The following is a 19,720-nucleotide window of genomic DNA, read 5'->3' as shown; positions in this document are numbered from 1 at the left end:
GATGATACTTTTTCATGCAGTTCTTCTAGTAAGATCATTGAATTTACCAAAGTATTTTTTGTTGTTATTTTTAGTACAATACAATGTAGGACATACAGAAAAACTGTACAAAATAGGAGAAAACGGCTGTAAGTATAAAGCACAAACATTCAGGTTAAATTTAGATGTATTTATGTGAGCTGTAAGATCGTAATGTATAAGTTGTACACCTCTATATCTTGTATAAAGTAGTTTTTAAAAAAAAAAGGTGGGGAAAAATGAGGAAAGGGGGATAGAAGAAGGAACAAAATATCTAAAATAAATAGGTAAAGAGGGGAAATGAAGAAAATAATTCAAATTAAATCAATATAATCAAGTAAATAAATGGATTACCTCTGTTCAGGAGGCATCAGAGTGGAGCAGTAGGTCATACTTATAAAGAAAGGTATGGTATTTTATCATGACAACGGTATAAACCAGTGGTTCTCAAATGGTTCTCTGATGGAGGGGATGTGAGAACAAAATGCTGTGCTTTGGCATCCATTTAACTCTACCCCAACTTTTTAAAGTAACATCAAAACTAAGCAAGTACTTCTGATCAGCCAAATTATACTTTTATTATAAAAACAGGAACAAAACAAAATAATAATAGTTCCAACAAAATCCTAAACAGAACCGGTGTGCGTCTTCAAGAAACAGCAGTGTTTCATTTCACCTATAAATCAATGTAATAAGTGACCCTGGACCACAAAACCAGTCATAAGGTTAAATTTGACAAAACTGAGATGTATACATCATATAAAAGCTCCATAAATAAGCTTTCTACTGATGTATGGTTTGTTAGGATAGGACCATATTTGACCATATTATCTATTTGAAAATCTGGAATCTGAGAGTGCAAAAAAATCAAAATACTGAGAAAATAACCTTTAAAGTTGTCCAAATTAAGTTCTTAACAATGCATATTACTAATCAAAAATTACATTTTGATTTATTTATAGTAGGAATCTTACAAAATATCTTCATGGAACATGATCTTTACTTAATTTCCTAATGATTTTTGGCATAAAAAAAAATCTATAATTTTGACCCATACAATGTATTTTTGGCTATTGCTACAAACATACCCCAGCAACTTAAGACTAGTTTTGTGGTCCAGGGTCACATATTATCCTTTATGTAAAAAAAAGTTGTGAAAAGGTGTTTGGTCTAAGTAGCAGTGCTCACTCCACTGTAAAGAGTTTGAGAATCACTGGTATAGAAGTTTTCATCAGATACACACACCTGGCCTAAAGTTATCCGGTCTGTGTTTGTTAATCAGTCTGGCTAGTGGCACCAACTACATACAGTTAGAGTTAAGGTGATGAGTAGACTTGAGTTGGGCTCAGGTTGTTGTGCTGTGGTGTTCCCCAAACATTGATTTATTTGTGGTGAATTCACTGTACACAGCAAAACCCCAAGTGTTAATTTAACACTCTGAGTGTGGACACATAGACGCTGAAGCAGTGTTAAAAGTTAACACTGAAGCAGTGTTGAAGTTAACAAGATAATTAGGTGATTAACAAAGTGATAATTGATTATTATTGAAGACTCCTGATGTTAATAAGCAGAATCACCAAAGGAGAAATTAACCACTCGCTATCCCTGTTTGCAGGTCGCTTTCGGAAAAGCTTGCGCTTCCTGGACTGGAACGCTGCCCAAGGCACCGCTGGGATTTGAACCCAGGATCTCCTGTTTACGAGACAGGCACTTTAACCAACTAAGCCACGGCGCCAAACTGCACGCAAGGCTGTCGGGAGGGTGACTCCAAGGGTCAAAACATCCAGAGGCTGGCCAGGTGCTGGTACGCTTAAAAGAGAATATCTACTGCCTGAGGGCAAGACTGCACAGTATGAGAGTTACCAGAAAGCCAAAAGCCACGACTCTGGTGGGACTCGAACCCACAACCTGTGAATGGCCTCATCCGGCAGGCTAGAAGTCCAATGCGCAATCCATTGCGCCACAGAGCCCGTCGGTATGCCAGGCTGGGCCACTGAGGCCTTTTCTGACAGATTTGTGCCCGTCCAGCTCGGCTGAGTGGCACGCTGTGTGGGCAGAAAGACAGGTCCTCAGGTCTTTGCACAATTGAGGCACGGTTCAAAAACATAGTGTCATCAGGATCTCCCATCCAACAGCGAGGCCAGAGACAGACACTGGTGGAAAGGCACCGCTGGGAAGCAAACCCAGGATCGCCTGTTTACAAGACAGGCGTTTTGACCAGCTTAGCCATGGCGCCTCCTCGGTGGGACCCGTTAGCCTGGGATGCTATCTTTCAAAAGCAGGTGAGAGGGTAGTGTTGCAAGAGAAACTGCCCGCTGTCCTCGAGCTCCTCTGTGTCCCCATTCGCCGTCCGGTTTTTGGTAAAGCACGACGTCGGCTGTATTGTGGCGCGCAACCAAAGGCATCGCTGGGATTCGAACACAGGAACTCCTGTTTACTAGACTAGCCGGGCAGCACGTTCGCCCTCCGGAAGGGCAACTCAGGTGATCCAGGCTTCCAGAGAAGAGGCCAGCTGTTGGCTGACCGGGCGCTGGACAGCTTTAAGGCGTTTGCCGACAACTGAGTCGGGCGGTTTTCAAACTTAACCACTCGCTGCCCTCGCTATCCCTGTTTGCGAGTCGCTTTCGGAAAACCTTGCGCTTGCTGGACTGGAACACCGCCCAAGGCACCGCTGGGATTTGAACCCAGGATCTCCTGTTTACGAGACAGGCACTTTAACCAACTAAGACACGGCGCGAAACCGCATGCAAGGCTGTCGGGAGGGTGACTCAGAGGGTCAAAACATTCAGAGGCTGGACAGGTGCTGATACGCTTAAAAGAGAATGTCTACAAAATTCTACTGCCTGAGGGCAACTCTGCACAGTATGAGAGTTACCAGAAAGCCGAAAGCCACGACTCTGGTGGGACTCGAAACCCACAACCTTTGAATGGCCTCATCTGGCAGTCTAGAAGTCCAAAGCGCTATCCATTGCGCCACAGAGCCCGTAGGCATGCCAGGCTGGGCCACTGAAGCCTTTTCTTACAGATTTGTGCCCGTCCAGCTCAGCTGAGTGGCACGCTGTGTGGGCAGAAAGACAGGTCCTCAGGTCTTTGCACAATTGAGGCACGGTTCAAAAACATAGAGTGTCGTCGGGATCTCCCATCCAACAGCGAGGCCAGAGAGAGCCACTGATGGAAAGGCACCGCTGGCATGCGAACTTAGGATCGCCTGTTTACAAGACAGGTGCTTTGACCAGCTAAGCCACGGCGCCTCCTTGGTGGGACCCGTTAGCCTAGGATGCTATCCTTCAAAAGCAGGTGAGAGGGTAGAGTTGCAAGGCAAACCGCCCGCTGTCCTCGAGCTTCTATGTGTCTCCATTCGCCATCCATTTTTTGGTAAAGCACGACGTTGGCTGTATTGTGGCGCGCAACCTGAGGCATTGCTGGGATTCGAACCCAGGCTGACCTTCCGGGTCTGTGGCCGTCCAACGGTAAGAGAGCGTGTGCTCTCTCTGCAGGAAGGACAGGCCCTCGGGTCTCTTCACAATTGCAGTGTCCAGTGTCGTTTGAAAGGCAGAGGCTCTGTAAGGGCCTCAGGTCCAAGGGAGGGCAAAAAGATCCAAGCTGCCATTTGCAAGGCACCGCTGGGATTCGAACCCAGGATCTCCTGTTTACTAGACAGGAACTTTAACCAACTAAGCCACGGCGCCAACCTGCATGCTAGCTGTGGGGATGGCGGCTTAGATGATGCATGAATCAACACTTCGAACGTCCTGCTGCCTCCACTTGATGCAAGACAGTGATTGCCATACCTCACTGAATTGGTTCTTGGGCATGTTTTGGTACCTTTTAAATATGATTGGCATTTTTTTTAAATCAATTTACGCTGACAACAGGAGGCCTCCAAATGGTTTCTGCTGTCCGATTGCAACATTGCACATGATGGGCTTAACAAAATGGCAAAAAGCACGACTCGAGCTCCTCTGTGTCCCCATTTGCCGTCCGTTTTTTGGTAAACACAAGCTCGGCTGTATTGTGGCGCGCAACCAAAGGCATCGCTGGGATTCGAACCCAGGATCGCCTGTTTACAAGACAGGCGTTTTGACCAGCTAAGCCATGGCGCCTCCTCGGTAGGACCCGTTAGCCTGGAATGCTATCTTTCAAAAGCAGGTGAGAGGGTAGTGTTGCAAGAGAAACCGCCCGCTGTCCTCGAGCTCCTCTGTGTCCCCATTCGCCGTCCGATTTTTGGTAAAGCACGACGTCGGCTGTATTGTGGCGCGCAACCAAAGGCATCGCTGGGATTCGAACACAGGAACTCCTGTTTACTAGACTAGCCGGGCAGCACGTTCGCCCTCCGGAAGGGCGACTCAGGTGATCCAGGCTTCCAGAGAAGAGGCCAGCTGTTGGCTGACCGGGCGCTGGACAGCTTTAAGGCGTTTGCCGACAACTGAGTCGGGCGGTTTTCAAACTTAACCACTCGCTGCCCTCGCTATCCCTGTTTGCGAGTCGCTTTCGGAAAACCTTGCGCTTGCTGGACTGGAACGCCGCCCAAGGCACCGCTGGGATTTGAACCCAGGATCTCCTGTTTACGAGACAGGCACTTTAACCAACTAAGACACGGCGCGAAACCGAATGCAAGGCTGTCGGGAGGGTGACTCAGAGGGTCAAAACATTCAGAGGCAGGCCAGGTGCTGGAACGCTTAAAAGAGAATGTTGACAAATTTCTACTGCCTGAGGGCAACACTGCACAGTATGAGAGTTACCAGAAAGCCAATACTCTGGTGGGACTTGAACACACAACCTTCGAATGGCCTCATCTGGCAGTCTAGAAGTCCAATGCGCTATCCATTGCGCTACAGAGCCATACAGTGAACAGGCAGAGCCGCATGAAGGCTGACCTTCCGGGTCTGTGGCCGTCCAGCGGTAAGAGAGCGCGTGCTCTCTCTGCAGGAAGGACAGGCCCTCGGGTCTCTGCACAATTGCAGTGTCCAGTGTCGTTTGAAAGGCAGAGGCACTGTAAGGGCCTCAGGTCCAAGGGAGGGCAAAAAGATCCAAGCTGCCATTTGCAAGGCACCGCTGGGATTCGAACCCAGGATCTCCTGTTTACTAGACAGGCACTTTAACCAACTAAGCCACGGCGCCAACCCGCATGTTAAGCGTGGGGATGGCGGCTTAGACGATGCATGAATCAACACTTCGAACGTCCTGCTGCCTCCACTTGATGCAAGACAGTGGCTGCATCCGAAATCGCATACTTCATGAGTAGGTACTTAATTTCAATAAGTAGGTACTTAACAAGCGCTAAAAGAGTACCTACTCTACAGCCAAATCTCGTTGAGTATGAATACGATCCGCCATCATGACGTTATCATGTGATCTACGACGTTAAAACAAGAGCAACAATTTAAAATATATGAGCGACAGGTTTAATTCATCTATTTGTATATATTATCTATTTGTATATATTATGATGTTGATCAAATTTCTCATTTTGTGGTCTTCCAGAAGAAATTGTAAAATTGTTTATCCACACGCAAAACTGCCTTGAAATCTCCTTTGTTTTCCTCTTTTTATTGTGGGATTTCTCTTGTTTCATGCCCGAGGATTATAAATAACAAAAAACAACACATGCAATTTTAATGCATTATGATTAAATGAATATTACAATAATTTAAAGATATTTAATCTTTTTTTCACGTGTAGAGAATCACATGTACGCAAACCCTTTACAGTTTTTTTCTGTCATTATTTTTTACTGATAAAACAGCCTTTTCCTGCGGTTGTATGTACTTATAAGTTCTGCAGTGATAATAAAATAAAATAAAGGCGACGGGTGCAGAGAACACCCAATGGCATCACGACAACCCTACCAGTACGTTGCCCTCCTTTGGGTCTCTTCACAATTGCAGTGTGTGACGACTCTGAGTTTGCTTGAGAACCTAATGGGCGGAGTGTGGCAGTTCCTGATTGGCCCCATCCTATGTTAATTGTTAATTGAAAGCATATATAAGTGTGTGTTTGCTAAGTGGAGGGGGCGCTCTGTGGGAGAGAGTGGCCGGTTTTTGTTAATTCTCTAACATTTGTTTTCTTTCTCTTGCATTTCTTATAACATGTAGTTTTGTTGCGTGTATCTAATTATTTTCGTTACTATCCCTAGACGTATGTTTATTATTATTATTCACTGTTGTATTAGTTATAATCAATAAATCTATATTGACTACGTTTACATGGACACCAGTAATCTAATTAATGACCTTATTCTGAATAAGACAATAATATGATTAAGCTGTTTACATGAGTTGCTTTTAGAATATTCCTTTCATGTTCCCGTTTTACATGTTATAGTACATAGATCGATTAATGACACACATTACGTCCACACGCGACGCTATCAGTTCATCTTCGTTATAGAGTTTCGGATGTTTCGGTTTTAATTTGATAAAAACTTGAAGTGGCTCTGGACATATGCAACAATTTTTTTAGAATGTGTGAGTTAAAATTTGCCGTGGTCGCATTTGTGCTCCAAAGCGTCTGCTCCATACAGCGAGTGTTTCAGAGCCAGTCAGTTTTTAGGGGAAAAAAAAAAACACACGCAAGTCGAAAAGCCAGTTTAGTTTTACTTTTTTGTTTGTTTGTTTCCATTTTGAAAACCCTGTTATCTTTGCCGTTTACCTCACATTACGCTTTGGAGGCTTCTTTTATTTATTTTTTATTAATTGATTTGGTTGCTCAGTGTTTGCGCGCCCTGTAATAAATTGTTTAGTCGGCATATAACACAGCATGTGATGGAGTCCATGCCTCGTTTTATTAGTTTTTGTTAATAAATGATATAAGCTGGTTTTATTTTATTGTTGTTATGCTGTTTAATTAAAAATAACAAATCCATCTTTTAAAAATTTGTTTTAATCTTAAAATTGATAGGTGTAGCCTATATATGTTAGCAAAACCAAGATCATGAATTCGATAGTAAAATTAAAAAGCATCCTAAGACATTCCAATAGCGGAAATCCCGTTCACAAAATTAAAATCACAAATAATACTAATGAAAAAGAACGGGTTGAATGTTAACTACGTTTCCATAAAACTATAAATTATGATAACAGACAAACCATTTATCAGCAATGAGCATTGATTAATCCCATGTTGTAGCAAAAAAAATAAAAATAAATAAAAATGAACCCAATAAGCACGTGCGACCAACTGAGAGCATTAGCCGCGTTCCAGGCAACCCATAACCCGTGTTTTTCCAAAACTTCTACCCGTGAAAGTGCACTGGAAAGGCAGTCAAACCCGTGAATTCCCACCCCTGAACTCGTACTAGATCGACGTACTCCCAGTTCCGAGTTACATCCCGCGAAACAACAATAAAGCCTCTGGGGTGCTGTGTTTATGCGAGTGGCACACGGTGGAAAATAGATTTTAGGACAATATAACGACGTTGCAATCAAATTATTAATAATATAGCTAAAACTAATAAATGATTAGCGTGACTTGCCTGGAACGCTACAAAGACCTGAGTCGTGGTTTGAAGATATGATTTACGAGCTCAAAAACCTGCCTGGAACGCAGCATTAGTGTGTATCCTGTCACAAAATGTGGCGAAAAGTCCTACACATGGGGAATAGTGTGATTAAGGTGTGTACATGTCTTCCATAATGCGACTAAAATAGGAATACTCCACCTGTCTTAATTCGATTTGTGTTTACTCCGATTATGACTTTAGTCGGATTAAATTAATAAAAAATCTCAGTTTACATGGATGCTTCTTAATCAGAGTATTATCTTAATCGCATTAAAATCGGAATATTGTTGTCCATGTAAACGTACTCATTGATTATATTTTGTTGTTGCATCCCTCTTTTATGTTGCGACTTCAAACGAGCGGGTCGTAACATAAAATTGGGCGCTCGTCCGGATTTCTACATGTGTAAGTAAATGCATAGAGTTGTTGTGTGTTTACCTGTGTAAATGAGTAGACTTCAGGTAGTTAGAGTGTCTTCAGCTGGATTTAAAATCCTTCCATCGAGGCACTGTTTGTTATTTTAGTTTATTATTTTTCCTTTTATTATTTTTGGAGGTTATTCTGGACGGAGGTTTTAAATCTCTGTCGGGGGTACGCTTCGGGCTTTTGGTTTAAAATACCAATTGTCTTCGAGTTTAGCGTTTAAACGCCGCCCCGAGTCCGGTACACCTTTGAAGATTAGGTAGGTTTAGTTAGTTTCGTTTGTAGTTGTAGGAACTGAAGTCTCTCGTTTTGCATAAGGTGACACTTTGTTGTTTTACCGTATGTGTTTGAGATGCCTACCGAATATCAGGATATTTTGACAAATGACTTGTGGTGTAAGTCTTTATTTATCTTGTAACGGTGAGGTTTTCTACTTTGAGCGTGTTAGTGTGACGATCCTTGGCAAAGTGGCTGATGGGATTTGTATTTTTTACGCTCTAGTTACACGTGTGCTCGCGTTATGCGTTTGTGTTTGTTCTGTTGTCTCTTCTAGTAGGCATGTCGTCCTCATCAGTGGTCGAGGATTTCTTTGCATTTCCTTCGGAAATATTATTGGAGAGGTGCACGAAGGAAGAGCTTTTGCAGATTGCCGAACAATTTGATGTGGAAATAACGAGCAGTGATAAGAAGCTTAAAGAAACGCTGATTAAAGCTGTGAAGAGCGCACTTTCTGAACGAGGCGTTCTAGAGGTAAGAGCTCAAAATATTAATCCTGATGAGTGTTTATCCTCCCCTCTTTGTGATGACGATCAAAATGCAAAGTTTAGCGAGTTGTCTTTACAAGAGAAGCAGTTGTGTATTGATGCGGAAAAACTTTGTGCTGAACGTGATGTTTGTGCTTTAAAAGAGAAAGAGTTAGAGAATGACTTTGAAATAAAGAAATTACAACAGCAATTAGAATTCCGTAAAATTGAGTTACAATTTGAAAAGGAAAGAGAGGAGAGAGAGTTTCAGCTGCGGAAACTTGAGCTAGAGCTTAAGGTAAAAACTGATCAAACTTCTGTTCAGGTGTCGTCTGTCGAATCTGTGCTCACTGCGCCTGTGTTTGATGTTTATAAAAACATTAGACTTGTTCCTCCGTTTTTGGAGAAGGAAGTAGAGAAGTATTTCCAACATTTTGAACGTGTTGCAGAGTCTTTGAAATGGCCAAAAGAATTTTGGACTTTATTATTACAATGCGTGTTGGTAGGGAGAGCACAGGAGGTGTATTCTGCGTTGACGACTGCGCAAAGTGCTGACTATGAGATCGTGAAATCTGCTATTTTGCATGCTTATGAATTGGCACCTGAGGCATATCGCCAAAAGTTTAGGACTCATATTAAGTCTGAGAAGTGCACATATCTTGAGTTTGCTAGAGAGAAAGAAAATATGTTTGATCGTTGGTGTTCCTCTGTAAAAATTACCACCAAGGAACAGCTTAGAGAGCTCATTCTTTTAGAGGAGTTTAAAAGTTGTGTTCCAAATGCTGTTGCTATGTATCTTAATGAACATAAGGTGACTAAATTGTCTGATGCTGCTCTAATGGCAGATGAACTTGTTCTTACTCATCAAGCAACAGTTCATTCGAATGAATTGAGCAGGTCAAAGTTAAGTGTTTCAGGTAAAAATAAAAAGATGGTTGCACGTCAGAATACTGTGTCAACATCTGCTGATAATGCTTCATTCACACGTATTAAAGGAGAAATGGTTTGCTTCTATTGTAAGAAACCAGGACATAAAATTTCAGACTGTGTTGTTCTTAAAAAGAAAGACAAAGCTGTTAAACCTGTTGGTTTAATTTCCACATCAAGAGTGAATTTAAGTCCTGACAAGCAGATTGGGCAGAAGAACATCATTGAGATTGAGAATGTTAAAAACTGTGTTGACTTTGAGCCATTTCTCACTGATGGGACTGTTTCTTTGCCTGACTGTGATGAAACCGTGCCTGTTCGTATTCTTAGAGATACTGGGGCGGGGCAGTCATTTTTGTTGGAGGGACTTTTGCCTTTGTCTGAACATACTGCCACTGGATCTCATGTGCTGGTTAGAGGTCTTGAAATGGGCTACATGGAAGTTCCTTTACACCACATTCACCTTAATTCCAAACTTGTGTCAGGTGACGTGGTTGTAGGAATTCGTGCTGTGCTTCCAATTCCCGGTGTCACTTTTATACTTGGCAATGACTTAGCTGGAGGTAATGTCTGGGAGAAGCCGGATGGTGGAGTTCCACCTATAGTGGCTCCCATTGTAGAGGAATTGAGTGGATCTTCTGATTGTCCTAACTTATTTCCAGCTTGTGCAATAACTCGAGCGATGGCCAAGAGAAGGGTGTCAGATGAAATGGATGTACTTAGCGATACTTTCATTTCATCTGTGAATTCTCAGTCAGAATCTGATACTGTGTGCCCTGTAGCAGAAGATGAGATCTCTGTGCATGACCAGATTGACAAATCTGCTTCCTTATCTGAAAGTCCATTTGTTTGTGATGACTATGTTAACACTTGTTCTTTGTCTCCACTTTATAGTGTGACTCGAGTTGAATTGATCAAAGCACAGCATGCCGACAAAGCTCTTCAAGAATTGTACTCTTTAGCTGCAGATGGAGGAAACAAAACTTTGTCTTCCTTCTACTATCTTCAAGATGGATTGCTTTGTAGACAGCAACTTATGAGTTCTGACTCTTCATTCGGTCCTAGGATGCAAATTGTAGTTCCTGTAGTGTTTCGTCAGGCTGTTTTACATCTAGCACACCAGGGCCTTGCTGGTCATATGGGGGTACGTAAGACGTATGATAGAATTCTAAGGAAATTTTATTGGCCTAGAATTAAGAAAGATGTGATTAACTATGTACGATCTTGCCACGTTTGTCAAATGACAGGAAAACCGAATCAAAAGGTTCCACTAGCTCCTTTACAGCCTATTGCTGTAGTTACTACTCCGTTTGAACACTTGATTGTCGATTGTGTTGGTCCTTTACCACGATCTAAGGCTGGGCATGCTTTCTTGCTTACTGTAATGTGTCAGTCTACACGATACCCTGCAGCTTATCCGCTGAGATCAATTACCTCCAAGTCCATTTTAAAGGCTTTAACAAGTTTCATGTCTGTTTTTGGCATTCCAAAGACTATTCAGTCTGATCAGGGTTCAAATTTCATGTCCCGACAATTCTCAAAAGTCATGCAGCAACTCAAGGTTAAACACAACATCTCAAGTGCTTATCATCCTCAAAGCCAAGGCGGATTGGAGAGATTCCATCAAACTCTTAAGTCACTTTTGAGGTCGTATTGTGTTGAACTTGACTGTGACTGGGAGGATGGACTTCCTTGGATGCTGTTAGCTATTCGTGAGGTTGTGCAGGAGAGCACAGGTTTCAGTCCTAATGAATTGGTATTCGGACACACTGTTAGAGGCCCTATTGCTGTCTTGGCGGATGAATGGAAAACATCTGATCCACCTGAGAATGTCTTAGACTACGTGAGTAGTTTTCGTTACCGACTCTATGAAGCCAGAGCTATTGCTCTACGAAAATTGGGTAAGTCTCAGGTAAAGATGCAGAGGCTGTTTGATCGCAAAGTTCAGTCCAGAAGTTTCCAGGTAGGCGATCAAGTGCTTGCTTTATTACCTGTTTTAAGTAGTCCATTCCAGGCTAGGTTTACTGGACCTTATACAATAGCGAAGTGTTATCCCAATAACAACTACCTTTTAAACACACCTGATCGCCGAAAGAAAGTACAGGTTTGTCATGTTAATTTATTGAAGTCTTACATAACTCCTGTACTGTCTTTGCCTGTTAACGTTGTGACTAGTGACATGGTAGATCCAAGTGTTTCAGAAACATCTGTGGAGATGGCTGATGTTCTGGACAAGAATGGTCCATCTCGTGGTATAGTGGAAGGGCGTCTTAATAACTCTGAGTTTCTTGCTAATTTAGCTTCTCATTTGTCTCATTTGGGTGAGCTTGAGATGGCTGATATAATTAATTTGGTAAGTTCATTCCCCTCTCTCTTTTCTGATGTTCCTACCCGAACTCATGTCATAGAACATGACATTGATGTTGGTATGGCTCAACCTGTAAAACAACATCCATATCGAGTAAATCCAATAAAAAGGAAGTTGCTTCAGAAAGAGGTGGATTATTTACTTACTCATAATTTAGCAGAACCAAGTTTCAGTCCTTGGAGCTCTCCTTGCATTTTAGTGAGTAAACCTGACAATTCTTATCGATTTTGTACGGATTACAGGAAGCTTAACTCTCTTACAAAACCTGATTGTTTTCCTCTACCCAGAATTGATGACTGTGTAGATCGAGTGGGTTCTGCACAGTTTGTCAGCAAATTCGATCTCCTGAAAGGCTATTGGCAAGTGCCTTTAACATCTCGTGCTAAAGAACTATCCGCTTTTATTACACCTGATAGTTTTCTTCAGTATACCGTTATGCCTTTCGGAGTTAGAAACGCTCCCGCTACATTTCAGCGATTAGTGAATCGAGTGTTGTCTGGGTTAACAGGATGTGAAGCTTACCTGGATGATATTGTTTTATACAATTCATCTTGGTCTGAACATCTTGCACAAATTGGCGAACTTTTCAAGCGGTTAGTGAAGGCAAATTTAACTGTAAATCTTGCCAAGTGCGAGTTTGGCAACGCTACAGTGACGTATTTAGGGAAGGTGGTTGGCGGAGGGTGCGTAAAACCCATCGACGCAAAAGTTGAAGCAATCTGTAAATTTTCCATTCCCACTACTCGACGCGAGTTACGACGCTTCCTTGGGATGGTGGGCTACTATAGAGCTTTCTGTCAAAACTTTGCAGACGTAGTTGCCCCTCTAACTGATCTATTGAGTCCAAAGAGGCCTTTTGAGTGGTCACAGCAGTGTCAATGTGCTTTTGATAATGCTAAATCGCTTTTAGCCAATGCTCCTGTGTTAACTGCACCAAATTTTGAGAGACCTTTCTTACTTGCAGTTGATGCTAGCGCTTATGGCGCTGGCGCTGTTCTTCTACAAGAAGACGTTAAGGGAATTGAACATCCGGTCAGTTACTTTTCAAAAAAATTTAATTGTCACCAGAAAGCATACTCTACAATCGAAAAAGAGGCTTTAGCTCTGGTTTTAGCTATTCAACATTTTGAAGTTTATCTGAGTTCAGTCTGTGGTCCTATCGTTGTTTATACAGACCACAATCCTTTGACTTTTTTGGAGCGAATGCGTGGTAAGAATCAACGAATCATGAGGTGGAGCCTTATTTTACAGCCCTTCCACCTACAAATTAAACACATTCGTGGCAAAGACAACTTAGTCGCTGATGCTCTTTCACGGCTGTAAGACGTCCCAGAAGAGTTGGGAATATCATCTTTACCCACTCTCCTTTTGTTTTCTAGTTTTTCTTTTTTTTTCCTTTCTCTTTTCCCTAGTTTTTTTTACTCTCCCTCTTATCTCTCTAGCTTTCTCTTTCTGATATCCTAGGGCCCAGGAGTCCGAGAGTGAAGTGGCATGCGATTTATGGAGATGAGTATTAATGTTGTTGTAAATTATGTTATTATAATTAAATGGTGGTTTTGTTAGTGTATGTTTTTGTTTTGTCGGTTCTTTAGGTAACCTCCTTTTGGAGTGGGAGGTGTGACGACTCTGAGTTTGCTTGAGAACCTAATGGGCGGAGTGTGGCAGTTCCTGATTGGCCCCATCCTATGTTAATTGTTAATTGAAAGCATATATAAGTGTGTGTTTGCTAAGTGGAGGGGGCGCTCTGTGGGAGAGAGTGGCCGGTTTTTGTTAATTCTCTAACATTTGATTTCTTTCTCTTGCATTTCTTATAACATGTAGTTTTGTTGCGTGTATCTAATTATTTTCGTTACTATCCCTAGACGTATGTTTATTATTATTATTCACTGTTGTATTAGTTATAATCAATAAATCTATATTGATTATATTTTGTTGTTGCATCCCTCTTTTATGTTGCGACTTCAAACGAGCGGGTCGTAACAAGTGTCCAGTGTCGTTTGAAAGGCAGAGGCTCTGTAAGGGCCTCAGGTCCAAGGGAGGGCAAAAAGATCCAAGCTGCCATTTGCAAGGCACCGCTGGGATTCGAACCCAGGATCTCCTGTTTACTAGACAGGCACTTTAACCAACTAAGCCACGGCGCCAACCTGCATGTTAGCTGTGGGGATGGCGGCTTAGATGATGCATGAATCAACACTTCGAACGTCCTGCTGCCTCCACTTGATGCAAGACAGTGATTGCCATACCTCACTGAATTGGTTCTTGGGCATGTTTTGGTACCTTTTAAATATGATTGGCATTTTTTTTAAATCAATTTACGCTGACAACAGGAGGCCTCCAAATGGTTTCTGCTGTCCGATTGCAACATTGCACATGATGGGCTTAACAAAATGGCAAAAAGCACGACTCGAGCTCCTCTGTGTCCCCATTTGCCGTCCGTTTTTTGGTAAACACAAGCTCGGCTGTATTGTGGCGCGCAACCAAAGGCATCGCTGGGATTCGAACCCAGGATCGCCTGTTTACAAGACAGGCGTTTTGACCAGCTAAGCCATGGCGCCTCCTCGGTAGGACCCGTTAGCCTGTAATGCTATCTTTCAAAAGCAGGTGAGAGGGTAGTGTTGCAAGAGAAACCGCCCGCTGTCCTCGAGCTCCTCTGTGTCCCCATTCGCCGTCCGATTTTTGGTAAAGCACGACGTCGGCTGTATTGTGGCGCGCAACCAAAGGCATCGCTGGGATTCGAACACAGGAACTCCTGTTTACTAGACTAGCCGGGCAGCACGTTCGCCCTCCGGAAGGGCGACTCAGGTGATCCAGGCTTCCAGAGAAGAGGCCAGCTGTTGGCTGACCGGGCGCTGGACAGCTTTAAGGCGTTTGCCGACAACTGAGTCGGGTGGTTTTCAAACTTAACCACTCGCTGCCCTCGCTATCCCTGTTTGCGAGTCGCTTTCGGAAAACCTTGCGTTTGCTGGACTGGAACACCGCCCAAGGCACTGCTGGGATTTGAACCCAGGATCTCCTGTTTACGAGACAGGCACTTTAACCAACTAAGACACGGCGCGAAACCGAATGCAAGGCTGTCGGGAGGGTGACTCAGAGGGTCAAAACATTCAGAGGCAGGCCAGGTGCTGGTACGCTTAAAAGAGAATGTTGACAAATTTCTACTGCCTGAGGGCAACACTGCACAGTATGAGAGTTACCAGAAAGCCAATACTCTGGTGGGACTTGAACACACAACCTTTGAATGGCCTCATCTGGCAGTCTAGAAGTCCAATGCGCTATCCATTGCGCTACAGAGCAATACAGTGAACAAGCAGAGCCGCATGAAGGCTGACCTTCCGGGTCTGTGGCCGTCCAGCGGTAAGAGAGCGCGTGCTCTCTCTGCAGGAAGGACAGGCCCTCGGGTCTCTGCACAATTGCAGTGTCCAGTGTCGTTTGAAAGGCAGAGGCACTGTAAGGGCCTCAGGTCCAAGGGAGGGCAAAAAGATCCAAGCTGCCATTTGCAAGGCACCGCTGGGATTCGAACCCAGGATCTCCTGTTTACTAGACAGGCACTTTAACCAACTAAGCCACTGTGCCAACCCGCATGTTAAGCGTGGGGATGGCGGCTTAGACGATGCATGAATCAACACTTTGAACGTCCTGCTGCCTCCACTTGATGCAAGACAGTGATTGCCATACCTCACTGAATTGGTTCTTGGGCATGTTTTGCTACCTTTTAAATATGATTGACATTTTTTTAAAATCAATGTACGCTGAGAACAGGAGGCCTCCAAATGGTTTCTGCTGTCCGATTGCAACACTTCGCATGATGGGATTAAAAAAATGGCAAAAAAAAAAAAAGCTGAGTTGGGGCTGTTTGCAAAGTTACCCACTCGCTATCACTGTTTGCAAGTCGCTTTCGGAAAAGCTTGCGCTTGCTGGACCGGAAAACCGCCCAAGGCACCGCTGGGATTTGAACCCAGGATCTCCTGTTTACGAGACAGGCACTTTAACCAACTAAGCCATGGCGCCAAACCGCATGCGAGAGTGTCGGGAGGGTGACTCCAAGGGTCAAAACATCCAGAGGCTGGACAGGTGCTGATACGCTTAAAAGAGAATGTCTACAAAATTCTACTGCCTGAGGGCAACTCTGCACAGTATGAGAGTTACCAGAAAGCCGAAAGCCACGACTCTGGTGGGACTCGAAACCCACAACCTTTGAATGGCCTCATCTGGCAGTCTAGAAGTCCAAAGCGCTATCCATTGCGCCACAGAGCCCGTAGGCATGCCAGGCTGGGCCACTGAAGCCTTTTCTTACAGATTTGTGCCCGTCCAGCTCAGCTGAGTGGCACGCTGTGTGGGCAGAAAGACAGGTCCTCAGGTCTTTGCACAATTGAGGCACGGTTCAAAAACATAGAGTGTCGTCGGGATCTCCCATCCAACAGCGAGGCCAGAGAGAGCCACTGATGGAAAGGCACCGCTGGCATGCGAACTTAGGATCGCCTGTTTACAAGACAGGTGCTTTGACCAGCTAAGCCACGGCGCCTCCTTGGTGGGACCCGTTAGCCTAGGATGCTATCCTTCAAAAGCAGGTGAGAGGGTAGAGTTGCAAGGCAAACCGCCCGCTGTCCTCGAGCTTCTATGTGTCTCCATTCGCCATCCATTTTTTGGTAAAGCACGACGTTGGCTGTATTGTGGCGCGCAACCTGAGGCATTGCTGGGATTCGAACCCAGGCTGACCTTCCGGGTCTGTGGCCGTCCAACGGTAAGAGAGCGTGTGCTCTCTCTGCAGGAAGGACAGGCCCTCGGGTCTCTTCACAATTGCAGTGTCCAGTGTCGTTTGAAAGGCAGAGTCTCTGTAAGGGCCTCAGGTCCAAGGGAGGGCAAAAAGATCCAAGCTGCCATTTGCAAGGCACCGCTGGGATTCGAACCCAGGATCTCCTGTTTACTAGACAGGAACTTTAACCAACTAAGCCACGGCGCCAACCTGCATGCTAGCTGTGGGGATGGCGGCTTAGATGATGCATGAATCAACACTTCGAACGTCCTGCTGCCTCCACTTGATGCAAGACAGTGATTGCCATACCTCACTGAATTGGTTCTTGGGCATGTTTTGGTACCTTTTAAATATGATTGGCATTTTTTTAAAATCAATTTACGCTGACAACAGGAGGCCTCCAAATGGTTTCTGCTGTCCGATTGCAACATTGCACATGATGGGCTTAACAAAATGGCAAAAAGCACGACTCGAGCTCCTCTGTGTCCCCATTTGCCGTCCGTTTTTTGGTAAACACAAGCTCGGCTGTATTGTGGCGCGCAACCAAAGGCATCGCTGGGATTCGAACGCAGGATCTCCTGTTTACTAGACTAGCCGGGCAGCACGTTCGCCCTCCGGGAGGGAGACTCAGACGATCCAGGCTTCCAGAGAATAGGCCAGGGGTTGGCTGACCGGGCGCTGGAAAGCTTTAAGGCGTTTGCCGACAACTGAGTCAGGGCGGTTTGCAAAATTAACCACTCGCTATCCCTGTTTGCAGGTCGCTTTCAGAAAAGCTTGCGCTTGCTGGACTGGAACACTGCCCAAGGCACTGCTGGGATTTGAACCCAGGATCTCCTGTTTACGAGACAGGCACTTTAACAAGCCACGGCGCCAAACCGCACGCCAGGCTGTCGGGAGGGTGACTCCAAGGGTCAAAACATCCAGAGGCTGGCCAGGTGCTGGTACGCTTAAAAGAGAATATCTACAAATTTCTACTGCCTGAGGGTAAGACTGCACAGTATGAGAGTTACCAGAAAGCCAAAAGCCACGACTCTGGTGGGACTCGAACCCACAACCTGTGAATGGCCTCATCCGGCAGGCTAGAAGTCCAATGCGCAATCCATTGCGCCACAGAGCCCGTCGGTATGCCAGGCTGGGCCACTGAGGCCTTTTCTGACAGATTTGTGCCCGTCCAGCTTGGCTGAGTGGCACGCTGTGTGGGCAGAAAGACAGGTCCTCAGGTCTTTGCACAATTGAGGCACGGTTCAAAAACATAGTGTCATCAGGATCTCCCATCCAACAGCGAGGCCAGAGACAGACACTGGTGGAAAGGCACCGCTGGGAAGCAAACCCAGGATCGCCTGTTTACAAGACAGGCGTTTTGACCAGCTAAGCCATGGCGCCTCCTCGGTGGGACCCGTTAGCCTGGGATGCTATCTTTCAAAAGCAGGTGAGAGGGTAGTGTTGCAAGAGAAACCGCCCGCTGTCCTCGAGCTCCTCTGTGTCCCCATTCGCCGTCCGATTTTTGGTAAAGCGCGACGTCGGCTGTATTGTGGCGCGCAACCAAAGGCATCGCTGGGATTCGAACACAGGAACTCCTGTTTACTAGACTAGCCGGGCAGCACGTTCGCCCTCCGGAAGGGTGACTCAGGTGATCCAGGCTTCCAGAGAAGAGGCCAGCTGTTGGCTGACCGGGCGCTGGACAGCTTTAAGGCGTTTGCCGACAACTGAGTCGGGCGGTTTTCAAACTTAACCACTCGCTGCCCTCGCTATCCCTGTTTGCGAGTCGCTTTCGGAAAACCTTGCGCTTGCTGGACTGGAACGCCGCCCAAGGCACCGCTGGGATTTGAACCCAGGATCTCCTGTTTACGAGACAGGCACTTTAACCAACTAAGACACGGCGCGAAACCGCGTGCAAGGCTGTCGGGAGGGTGACTCAGAGGGTCAAAACATTCAGAGGCAGGCCAGGTGCTGGTCCGCTTAAAAGAGAATGTTGACAAATTTCTACTGCCTGAGGGCAACACTGCACAGTATGAGAGTTACCAGAAAGCCAATACTCTGGTGGGACTTGAACACACAACCTTTGAATGGCCTCATCTGGCAGTCTAGAAGTCCAATGCGCTATCCATTGCGCTACAGAGCCATACAGTGAACAAGCAGAGCCGCATTAAGGCTGACCTTCCGGGTCTGTGGCCGTCCAGCGGTAAGAGAGCGCGTGCTCTCTCTGCAGGAAGGACAGGCCCTCGGGTCTCTGCACAATTGCAGTGTCCAGTGTCGTTTGAAAGGCAGAGGCACTGTAAGGGCCTCAGGTCCAAGGGAGGGCAAAAAGATCCAAGCTGCCATTTGCAAGGCACCGCTGGGATTCGAACCCAGGATCTCCTGTTTACTAGACAGGCACTTTAACCAACTAAGCCACGGCGCCAACCCGCATGTTAAGCGTGGGGATGGCGGCTTAGACGATGCATGAATCAACACTTCGAACGTCCTGCTGCCTCCACTTGATGCAAGACAGTGATTGCCATACCTCACTGAATTGGTTCTTGGGCATGTTTTGCTACCTTTTAAATATGATTGACATTTTTTTTAAATCAATGTACGCTGAGAACAGGAGGCCTCCAAATGGTTTCTGCTGTCCGATTGCAACACTGCGCATGATGGGATTAACAAAATGGCAAAAAAAAAAAAGCTGAGTTGGGGCTGTTTGCAAAGTTACCCACTCGCTATCACTGTTTGCAAGTCGCTTTCGGAAAAGCTTGCGCTTGCTGGACCGGAAAACCGCCCAAGGCACCGCTGGGATTTGAACCCAGGATCTCCTGTTTACGAGACAGGCACTTTAACCAACTAAGCCATGGCGCCAAACCGCACGCGAGGGTGTCGGGAGGGTGACTCCAAGGGTCAAAACATCCAGAGGCTGGACAGGTGCTGATACGCTTAAAAGAGAATGTCTACAAAATTCTAGTGCCTGAGGGCAACTCTGCACAGTATGAGAGTTACCAGAAAGCCGAAAG

At 45.2% G+C, this 19,720-nt stretch overlaps 19 non-coding genes across 19 annotated transcripts; all 19 read right to left on the bottom strand.

Annotated features, from left to right (window-relative positions):
* Nucleotides 1-1,679: 1,679 nt before the first annotated feature.
* On the bottom strand, nucleotides 1,680-1,753 carry trnat-cgu (transfer RNA threonine (anticodon CGU)). The gene has a single exon. It is a non-coding gene; the product is annotated as a tRNA-Thr (tRNA).
* Nucleotides 1,754-1,898: 145 nt separating this feature from the next.
* trnar-ucu (transfer RNA arginine (anticodon UCU)) lies at nucleotides 1,899-1,988 on the bottom strand. The gene is given in 2 exon segments: nucleotides 1,899-1,934; nucleotides 1,952-1,988. It is a non-coding gene; the product is annotated as a tRNA-Arg (tRNA).
* A 693-nt stretch (nucleotides 1,989-2,681) lies between these two features.
* On the bottom strand, nucleotides 2,682-2,755 carry trnat-cgu (transfer RNA threonine (anticodon CGU)). The gene has a single exon. It is a non-coding gene; the product is annotated as a tRNA-Thr (tRNA).
* Nucleotides 2,756-2,910: 155 nt separating this feature from the next.
* trnar-ucu (transfer RNA arginine (anticodon UCU)) lies at nucleotides 2,911-3,001 on the bottom strand. The gene is given in 2 exon segments: nucleotides 2,911-2,947; nucleotides 2,965-3,001. It is a non-coding gene; the product is annotated as a tRNA-Arg (tRNA).
* Nucleotides 3,002-3,633: 632 nt separating this feature from the next.
* trnat-agu (transfer RNA threonine (anticodon AGU)) lies at nucleotides 3,634-3,707 on the bottom strand. Its single transcript has one exon. It is a non-coding gene; the product is annotated as a tRNA-Thr (tRNA).
* A 340-nt stretch (nucleotides 3,708-4,047) lies between these two features.
* trnat-ugu (transfer RNA threonine (anticodon UGU)) lies at nucleotides 4,048-4,121 on the bottom strand. The gene has a single exon. It is a non-coding gene; the product is annotated as a tRNA-Thr (tRNA).
* A 427-nt stretch (nucleotides 4,122-4,548) lies between these two features.
* On the bottom strand, nucleotides 4,549-4,622 carry trnat-cgu (transfer RNA threonine (anticodon CGU)). Its single transcript has one exon. It is a non-coding gene; the product is annotated as a tRNA-Thr (tRNA).
* A 443-nt stretch (nucleotides 4,623-5,065) lies between these two features.
* On the bottom strand, nucleotides 5,066-5,139 carry trnat-agu (transfer RNA threonine (anticodon AGU)). The gene has a single exon. It is a non-coding gene; the product is annotated as a tRNA-Thr (tRNA).
* Nucleotides 5,140-14,047: 8,908 nt separating this feature from the next.
* Nucleotides 14,048-14,121, bottom strand: trnat-agu (transfer RNA threonine (anticodon AGU)). The gene has a single exon. It is a non-coding gene; the product is annotated as a tRNA-Thr (tRNA).
* Nucleotides 14,122-14,461: 340 nt separating this feature from the next.
* Nucleotides 14,462-14,535, bottom strand: trnat-ugu (transfer RNA threonine (anticodon UGU)). Its single transcript has one exon. It is a non-coding gene; the product is annotated as a tRNA-Thr (tRNA).
* A 649-nt stretch (nucleotides 14,536-15,184) lies between these two features.
* Nucleotides 15,185-15,274, bottom strand: trnar-ucu (transfer RNA arginine (anticodon UCU)). Its single transcript is given in 2 exon segments — nucleotides 15,185-15,220; nucleotides 15,238-15,274. It is a non-coding gene; the product is annotated as a tRNA-Arg (tRNA).
* Nucleotides 15,275-15,479: 205 nt separating this feature from the next.
* Nucleotides 15,480-15,553, bottom strand: trnat-agu (transfer RNA threonine (anticodon AGU)). Its single transcript has one exon. It is a non-coding gene; the product is annotated as a tRNA-Thr (tRNA).
* A 361-nt stretch (nucleotides 15,554-15,914) lies between these two features.
* Nucleotides 15,915-15,988, bottom strand: trnat-cgu (transfer RNA threonine (anticodon CGU)). The gene has a single exon. It is a non-coding gene; the product is annotated as a tRNA-Thr (tRNA).
* A 155-nt stretch (nucleotides 15,989-16,143) lies between these two features.
* trnar-ucu (transfer RNA arginine (anticodon UCU)) lies at nucleotides 16,144-16,234 on the bottom strand. The gene is given in 2 exon segments: nucleotides 16,144-16,180; nucleotides 16,198-16,234. It is a non-coding gene; the product is annotated as a tRNA-Arg (tRNA).
* A 632-nt stretch (nucleotides 16,235-16,866) lies between these two features.
* On the bottom strand, nucleotides 16,867-16,940 carry trnat-agu (transfer RNA threonine (anticodon AGU)). Its single transcript has one exon. It is a non-coding gene; the product is annotated as a tRNA-Thr (tRNA).
* An 820-nt stretch (nucleotides 16,941-17,760) lies between these two features.
* On the bottom strand, nucleotides 17,761-17,850 carry trnar-ucu (transfer RNA arginine (anticodon UCU)). Its single transcript is given in 2 exon segments — nucleotides 17,761-17,796; nucleotides 17,814-17,850. It is a non-coding gene; the product is annotated as a tRNA-Arg (tRNA).
* A 693-nt stretch (nucleotides 17,851-18,543) lies between these two features.
* Nucleotides 18,544-18,617, bottom strand: trnat-cgu (transfer RNA threonine (anticodon CGU)). The gene has a single exon. It is a non-coding gene; the product is annotated as a tRNA-Thr (tRNA).
* Nucleotides 18,618-19,060: 443 nt separating this feature from the next.
* trnat-agu (transfer RNA threonine (anticodon AGU)) lies at nucleotides 19,061-19,134 on the bottom strand. Its single transcript has one exon. It is a non-coding gene; the product is annotated as a tRNA-Thr (tRNA).
* A 360-nt stretch (nucleotides 19,135-19,494) lies between these two features.
* On the bottom strand, nucleotides 19,495-19,568 carry trnat-cgu (transfer RNA threonine (anticodon CGU)). The gene has a single exon. It is a non-coding gene; the product is annotated as a tRNA-Thr (tRNA).
* Nucleotides 19,569-19,720: the final 152 nt, after the last annotated feature.

The sequence above is a fragment of the Garra rufa genome, chromosome 1 (genome assembly GCF_049309525.1).
Source record: "Garra rufa chromosome 1, GarRuf1.0, whole genome shotgun sequence".
Lineage (NCBI taxonomy): Eukaryota > Metazoa > Chordata > Actinopteri > Cypriniformes > Cyprinidae > Garra > Garra rufa.
Note: the sequence above shows the minus strand (reverse complement) of the source record. Positions and strands in the feature narration are given on the sequence as shown.